Source organism: Panicum virgatum, chromosome 2N (genome assembly GCF_016808335.1).
Source record: "Panicum virgatum strain AP13 chromosome 2N, P.virgatum_v5, whole genome shotgun sequence".
NCBI lineage: Eukaryota > Viridiplantae > Streptophyta > Magnoliopsida > Poales > Poaceae > Panicum > Panicum virgatum.
The window spans coordinates 45,374,443-45,383,217 of NC_053146.1; positions in this window are offsets into that span (position 1 = coordinate 45,374,443).

Below are 8,775 nucleotides of genomic sequence, written 5' to 3' on the forward strand. Positions count from 1 at the left end.
ACTGGCACCACAAGGCCACCGCTCGGAGGCGACCTTTTCCCGCCCTGCGGTGTGGTTTTCTGCACTGCCATGGTTGATGTGCTCCCCCAATGATTTTGCTAATTGATTTAATTATAGAGAAGCTAATTCTCTATACTCAATCCGTCTGAAACTCTGAATCCATGATTGTTTCGTATTTTTGGATTTGGATGCCTTCAAGTAGTTGCAACATCCATCGCTTGAACTGCATGGCAGGGGCTCGCTCATCTAGTTTTGCTCACATGACAGCAGCAACGGCGACTGCATCACATCTGCCGTATGTTGGGGATGTGGATTGTGGACGAGGAGCGTGGAAACGTCAGGCGACGAGGAGGGGAAAGGTGGAGAACGAGAAGCAGGTTGGCACTTCGGTGATTCCTATGGCAACCTACACTGCTCGCTGATGTTTCTGGGTTGACCCAAAACACCAATACCTAGTGGAGGTCTAGATTGGGTCGACCAAAAACCCAGTAAATATTTGTTGGATACTGTGGGTGTGAGAACCGCTCAATTTAATATTATTTTAAACGAACCGCCGGTCATTATCATCTAGATGAGAGTTAACACGTTCTTGCCGGAGAGCATGTCACGTATTATCCCACATCTAGAGACACGAATAACCGACACGTCATTCATTCAAAATAATATCAAATCCGGTAGTCCCGGTATGTGCTCCAATATATGCTCAGGATTCAGCATATGCACATACCGTTTACAAACAAATACATCACCAAAGAACCACAAAGAGCAATTTTAAAAATTACCAGAGTTCGAAACTTAGTATTACAAATTCAATATAGGAGGGTTCAACTAACTTCCATTACAAGCCTTGGGCTCACGAAAGTCATATTATAAAAAAACTTAAAGATTATTATATTTACAAGCTCTCACGGAGTTCTGCTGCGACGGAAAAACTACGATGATGGTGTCTTACTCAAGGGCACCATCCCAGTCTCATCGACCTACTCCTCCCCCACACTAGGTTTAGAAGCAATCTGAGTACAAAGGTACTCCGCAAGACTTACACAATAAAATAAACAAGGATCATGCAAGGCTCAAGTAAAAGCTTTTAAGAGTAAGTAATTATTACATAAGCATGAGCTTCCTAGAATATCTCCTAGCAAAATTAATTAGTGTTGCTCGAAACCCCTAAATAATTTTAGTTGATTAAAAGAGTAGCATAACATTCAATAGATCATTGACAAGACATGAGTCCAAAACCAACAATACCGAAACTCTCTAAAAGGAATTCGGCGAACCAAGAGCTTGCTCATATCCGAGAGCCCGGCAATTCGAATTGTTTATAACCTTGAAGGGTGTACTACTTTACCCACAAGACGCAAGGACCATGCGAAGAGTGTACTACTTAAAGACCCACAAGACGCAAGGACCATGCGACTCACCCAACCCGCTAAAGTTGGATAAGGGGGTACTCGCGTCAACCGTTCCCAACAAGGCTCAACCGTTGAGGGTACGCCTAGCTTGCGCGTGGAGACTTAGTTTCACCGAGGACATCTCTAAATTTTCCTATACATAATTACACTCGGGGACCCGCTAAGCCTCCCTGCATAGCCCTTGGCCACGTATCTGGGACCAGACCCCAATGGTTAAGTCAAAGAAGGTAATTGGCTCATCCGTACTATTATATTGGATATGTGGTAGCACGGAAAGATGCTCAAGGCCGATGGCATCCACTCGGTCCTTAATCGATCCAAGCGGACTATGTCCATGTGACTTCATTCTCTAGGTCCTACCATTCCGCTCGAATCTCGGTACTACCACTTCACTAACAACCAAACCAAACCAGTGCGATCAAGAATAACCGGTAAATGTGATACTCCAGTTGTTCTTTCTAGTAAGCAAGATGAGTATTCTAAGCAGAGCTAAGCATCTAGTCTAGTTAAGTAATTATCTGACTGACAAGTGACAAGGACATGGATAAACCAATAAAGGAAGGACGATGCATTAAAGTGGGTACAAGAATGCAATACGCACATAATTTATAAACCCAACATTACCCGATGAGATAACTAAACTAATCAAATTAAATAGGTGCAAGGAATTATGCTTAACTGCTTGCCTTGGTTAACTTCGGGCTCGACCACGAACGGGACTCCGGGTTCAGCCTCAATGGACTCGGTGGGCTCCACGGGTTCGACCTCCGACGGTTCGGTCACTATAATGTATGAATGTGATGTAAGAATTAAGAAATGAAATAAATAACAAGCATAAATCATGGAATAAATTGAGCAAGCAGACAACATTAAAAGGAACTCATGAAAATTGAATTTGTAGCAAAATCATTTTCCTATAATTAATCATAAATATATTAGTTTTCAGCGCTTCAAAATAAAATAAATCGAAAAAGACATGCAAACTTATCTAAACAAATCCAAGTGAATTATCTTAGATACTAGGCATGAAAACAAAGCTAAAAAAACTGGTTTTACTATTTTATCACTTTCCAGCAAAAAGTTCTATATTAAACTATTTTCAGACAAAGCATAAGAAAACAAGTTTAAACTTTGATAAACAGCAAGGAAGCATGTGAACAAGTTGCACCACTGAAAACTACACCTCCCAAGGAGTCTAAAAAATTTTAGTTTGGAATTTTTAGAGCAATAATCAAATAACTAAGCATTAAACTCACTTTTGCAAAATAAACCTATAGATAAATCTACAACAAAGTAACATACGAAATATTATTTTTCCTAAGTAGATCATAGTGATACAAGCCCAACAAAACAAGTTTCATATTTTTTTAGAGCTATACACTAATTTCTATGGATTTTGCAAGATTGCAGACAAATAAAACCTAAGAAAACCCTAGCAAAAAATGCTAAGTGCACCCGGATCCGGCCACACCCGCCAGGCCAGAGGCCGACAGGTGGGCCCCACGGGCAGGCGTCCCCGGGCCAAGTCAAGGCAGGCCAGGGGAGGCGCGCACGGGGATGAGGAGGAGGCGGCGAGCCTCACCGGCGGCGGCGCAGGCAAGGAGCGGCGACAAGGAGGCGGCGCGACGGCACAGGGCGGCTGCGGGCGGAGGGCGACGCCGGCGGCCCTACACGACGAGGGAACGGACCGAGTAAGGAGGGGAATCGGAGGAGGACGACGAGGGGAAGCTCCCCATGCAAGGAATCGAGGAGGGGCTCACCAGGGACGACGAATCGCGGTGGCGACAGAGCTCGGGGTGGCGCGGCAATGGAGGATTTGGGGACGAATAGGGCTTGGGTTTGAGGGGGAAGGGGCCGGTCGGGCCTTAAGGCTATGAGAGGAGTGAGGAGGTAGCACGGAACGCGAGGATGGCCGGCGCGTGGCGTTGACGGGCCGGCGGCGGTGGCGATGCGTGTGACGCGCCGAAGCAGAGCAGGGAGGAGGAGAGGAAGAGGAGACTGATAGGTGGGCCCGACGAGGGAATTTTTTTCTTCTTCTTCTTTTCTGCGCTGTGATAGTGGGTTAGTGTTTGGGTCAACCAATGCCGACCCATTTTCATCCTGACCCTCGATGGATAGAGGCCGCAGCCATCCCCGAGGCACAGGCCTTGTTTAGTTTGGTAAGAAAGTAGCGCTAGTGAATAGTAAACAACTTTGACCATTAATTATGGTGTCAAACAAAGTCAGTTTACAAAACCAACTTCAGAACTCCGTGCTAGTGACTCTGAATAATCTAATGAGGCATTTGACCGCGCGATTAGATGATGGTTACTGTAGCATCACTGTAGCAATCATCAATTAATTACTGTCATTAGATTCGTCGCGAAAAGTTACACCCATCCCTTAAAAAAATCTTGTAAACAGACTTCATTTAATATTTCATGCATGCGAGATTTTTTTAGTGTGCGTGGTACAAAACTAGCACAACCAAAAAGGCCACAACACGCCCGTTGGTCCTCCCCTTGCACACTCCAACGTGTGAGCTGCTCGCCCACCTACTGGACCTCTGCATGGTGACTAGACCGCACGAGCCCCCACGGTGCGCGTGAAAAGTCAACACGCTGGAGCAGAGCATGCATGTCAACCCTTGTCCGTCCGGCGGCCATGCATATAGAACCAAGCTACAGGGAGAAACGCAAGGTGCGACTAAGTCGCGCCCGAGCGTCCAATCGCCATCCTCCCGCGTGGACAAGGCCGGTCGATCTACATGTGGAAGCAGCGAAACACAGATCGAGCTGGCCGGTCTCCCCGGCCAAGCTGATCTCGCCGCCGGGATCTGGGCCCTGGTTTTCCCTATCATATTATAGCACACGATTTCTGGAAAAAAAGAATCTCACATGCATGGAGTATTAAACGAAGTTTATTTGCAAAATCTTTTCACGGATGGGTGTAATTTTTCACGACGAATCTAACGACAGTAATTAATCGATGATTGGAAACATTGATGCTACAGTACCATTCTCTAATCGTGCGGTCAAAGACCTCATTAGGTTCGTCTCGCGAAGTAGTGCAGGATTGTGGAGTTAGTTTTGCAAATTGCCTTTATTTAGTACCTCTAATTATTAGTCAAAATTTTTGTGCTACTTGTACTACTACCAACCAAACAGGGCCGGCATTGGGCACTAGTGCCGCCGCGCCAACGAGGAGCTCATGAGCACCAACCGCATCGCGAGAATCTTCCTTGCTCTCTCCCGCCATCGTCGTCGTCGTCCTCCGGTCCCTCCCAACGACAGGGAACCGCGAGGTCGGCGTGAGGCGCCCCATGCGCCGCGCCGAGATACAGCATGGGCATGGGCCCTTCCTCGGATTCGATCCGCTTGCTCCTGGGAGCTGGAAAAAACTGGGGTACGGGTGTGCGCGGCCTCGAGGGGCGGCGTGAGGTTACGTCGCAGGGGAGAGGGTAGACCACTACCACCACCACTCCACCAGTTTGCTTGGTGCGGACGCCAGGCCATAAATGCCCACGGCTGACGGGTCTCGCCGCTGCTGCCTGCCTCCGCCGTGCGCGCCCTGGCTCTTGGCTCCTGCGGTGGGAGTGGAGTGCAAGCGTGGGGGCGTCGCGTCGGGTGGGCGGCGGTGCGCGCGCGCACGCAACGCTACACGGCCTGCGCTGAGGTCACCTCCTCGGCGCAGATACGAGGCGCAGACGCGTTTGGTTTGTGTTGCGCGTAAATAGTGATATTTTAACTGCTAATTACGATGTTAAATAAAATTAATTTATAAAACCAATTTCAGAACTCTTGTGCTAGTGACTCTAAATAGTTTAATGAGGTCTTTGACCGAGAGGCGCAGACCTGTTTGGTTTGGGTTGCGCCAATGAATAGTGATATTTTAACTGCTAATTACGATGTCAAACAAAATTAGTTTACAAAACCAATTTCAGAACTCCCGCGCTAGCGACCCTGAAGAATTTAATGAGGTATTTGACCGCGCGATTAGAGGATGGCACTGTAGTATCACTGTAGCAAATCATTGATTAATTACCATCATTAGATTCGTCGCGAAAAGTCTTTGGCCGAGATGGCGAGGCGAGGCGCGGAGGCAGCGGACGCGAGCGCCACGGCATGCCTCGCGTCCGCCGCGGCCGCGTGCGCCGTGCGCGTCCGCCCCGCCCTGTGTCGGCTGCCGCCGCGCGTTCGCGTCCGCCGCGGCCGCGCGCGTCCGCCCCGCCCTGGGTCCGCCGCAGCCGCGAGCGCCGCGGCTCGCCGTGCGTCCGCCGCCGCCGGGACTCCAGGGTGCGGCCGGACCTCCATGGCGGCGGCGGCGGCGACGGGATCTCCACGGCGCACCTCGAGACGAGCGGAACCTCCATGGACGGTGGCGGCAGGATCTCCAAGGGGCAGCGGCAGGACTCCGGAGCGGCGGAACTCCAGGGGCGGAGGCGGGAGGCTCCATGGCAGCAGCAGAACCGCACGGGGACGAAAAAAGAACCCATCGAATCGTTATTTCCCACTAATCAGTGGCATGGTGGGTAATTTCCACCAACTCTATGTTTTGGTGGAGCTTCTCTCCCAAAAAAAAAAAGTGGAATGGATCGGAGCCAATATTCAGTGGATTGGAGTGGAGCTAGCTGGGGTGTTTGGATATTTTTTCTTGGAGTGGAGCCAAATTTGGTGGAGCAGAGCTCTCCCAAACACCCCCTAATAAGGTAAGCAAGAGAGAACTAATTAAACGGATTTATTACGAGGAACAGATAGCTAGATGATCTATGTCGCTCACCGAATTCCTGCCCTTTTATGTTCCGACATACAAAGTGGTTCAAATGAAAATTCTTGGTTCTAAACATGAACGCAGTGAATGCTACTTAGTAGCTGGTGAGAATTCTAATGGCGGGTTTTCAACTCAGCTGAACGACTGCAGTTCTTTATAGTACGAAATGATTTTTTTTTCAGCGAGGCACATTATATATATCTATACATGCATTGCGCATTTGCACTCAAACTGATCCTCTTGGGCTCCCCCTCCAAACGAATCTTGAGGTGGCACATCAGGCCAGCTGCAAGGGGGCCGAAGCTACCATGCATAAAGGTGCCGTGTCTCAAACATGGCGACCTAACCGGAGATACCTCCTCGTGCGGTCGTGTAGGCGGAGAGCGACATCCCCAAGCCGGCCAAGCGCTCCACCCAGTAAAGGTCAGCAAGGTAGCCCACCCCCAGCCGCCAGCCCCACCCACACATCGATGTGCTCGATCTGCTCCTAGATGCCACCCTAAAGCTGGCCAGCTCGTGTCCGTGCGTGTAGGCCGCGAACACGGTGGTTGGAGTTTACGGCCGGGACAAGCGGAAGCCGACGTTGTTCGGTGGTCACCCCGCTTGGACGGGCTCTCCATGATCAGTCCATCGATGGGAGGAAAGTACTGTTGGATGACGGACAGACGGACGGGACGCTTGATCTCGCTCGCCGGCAAGCCGGCCGGCCGGCCGGGGACCTCACCAGCAGGCGGCGTGCTCACCTCTCTAGAATCTAGGCTCGGATGCGGACGATGGACCAACAGAATGTTGCCCCCACACGTACTGTACTACATCGGATGATGGGCCGTTTTGCTCTCGATCTCCCTCCTCTCTTCCAAACTGAAACTGCCATGCATCTTTCTGAATTCCTTCAGAGGCCGGGGATCCAAACCTGAAACATGCACATTCTTTCTGCATCCGAATTCGATCAAAACAGCGGCAGTGCAGCACGGAACCGCGGATCGTTCGCGTGCTATTCCGCGGCGAGACCTTGGCGTGATGATCGTCGATCGGACACCACCTGATCGAGCGAGTGGCCAGAAGACAGTCTGTTCTAATTGAAGTTTCAGGTACGTGCACAGTGAAAGCAGAGCAACGCGGACGTCGGCGGAGCGTGATGGGTCGACCAACAAACAAGCCACTCTGCCTACCTTCCTCCGGACCCCCGCAAGGTCCCAATGCAGGTGGGCAGGCACACGCGTGTGGCCGGCGTCCCTGCGGCCGTCCGTGTCGGCGACCGGTCGGTCACCACGGCCAGCTGGCCGCCGGAGCCGAGAGACGAGGGCCGCGTGGCTCGGCACGGTGGGTGGGAGGTCGGCCGTCCTCGGCGCTGTGCTCACACGTGCGGTGTGGACCGGCGCCGTGCAGGTGCGGGGCCGCGGCGACTTCATCACCTGTCGAGACGTGCCCCCACACAGTGTGTCTACAGCCGATACGATCGGATCAGCGTGTGCGCGTCGTACGCGAGCGGGAGCATGGCCTTTCTGGGACGGGGACAGGCAACCAAACCGAAGCCCGGTCGGGTCCGCCGCCGCCCCGATGGAGGATGAGATCGCCCCGCCTCGCCTCGCCTCGCCTCGCCTCGAGGTGTGGCCGCTTGCTTGCATGATGTGGTCTTGCCTCGGGAAAGGGACGGTCCAACCCGGGCCAGGACCAGCGCCAGCGGCACGCGACGGATCGGACCGGACGGATTGCCGGCGAGCCGATGACGCGAAACGTAGTATCTAGAGGCGGTCAAGATGCGTAGCTAGGGGCTCGAGCTCGACGCCAGACCGATCGATGGCCCTCGCCAGCAGGGCTTCAGGGGTCCATGATCGTCGTCTCCGCCGGATCCTTGGGTTCCTCGAAGACGAGATGGCTACAGGCCGCAGCCTGCGCACTGCCGGCTGGCCGGCCGCGCGGCATCTAATCTTCATGCGCAATCATCGTCGCGCCCGCTCCGATCACCGCCGTGGAATCTCTCGCAAAACTCCCGTCATCGAGTCGTTCGCCATAAGGGTCTCCTCCGTTCGTTTGCACGGGGTGCTGTGGGGAGCTTACCAGCCGCAAGCAGTATAGTCTCACGTGCGAGCTGCTGACACGCGGGCCCAGCAAGCAACTGGGGAGGGCCCGCGTGTCAACCTCAGCCGGGCCGTGCAAGATCCGCGCAGAATCTTTCTCGTACGCGCGCGCGATCATGGTTCGCGAATGTGCCGGTGAACGGGACCAGCGCTGCTGATGAGAGCGCGCACCGCGCCCGCCGACACTGTTCCGGCGGTGCCAGGCTCGGCCGGTCCGCTGGCCGCCCAGGCAGTCTCGGACGGACGAGATCGTCAGATCGAACGCGTCACGCGCCGTGCGTCGGTGCGTGCGGTCCCTGGTGTGGTGGCCTCACGGCACCGCGCGCTCGCCGCTGAAAACCAGTACGAGAGCGGGGCGGCCGCGGGGGCAGGCATGCGTGCGTGATTGCGCGAATCATGACCGTCCGCCCCACGCGCGCCTCTGTTGATCTCACCCTGCCCTCTGCCCGTTCCTTTGTCAGATGGGATCATCGAGGAGGGAGGGGAGAGGGAGAGGCGAGGACGCGAGGTGATTGGATAAGCGTGCTGACCAG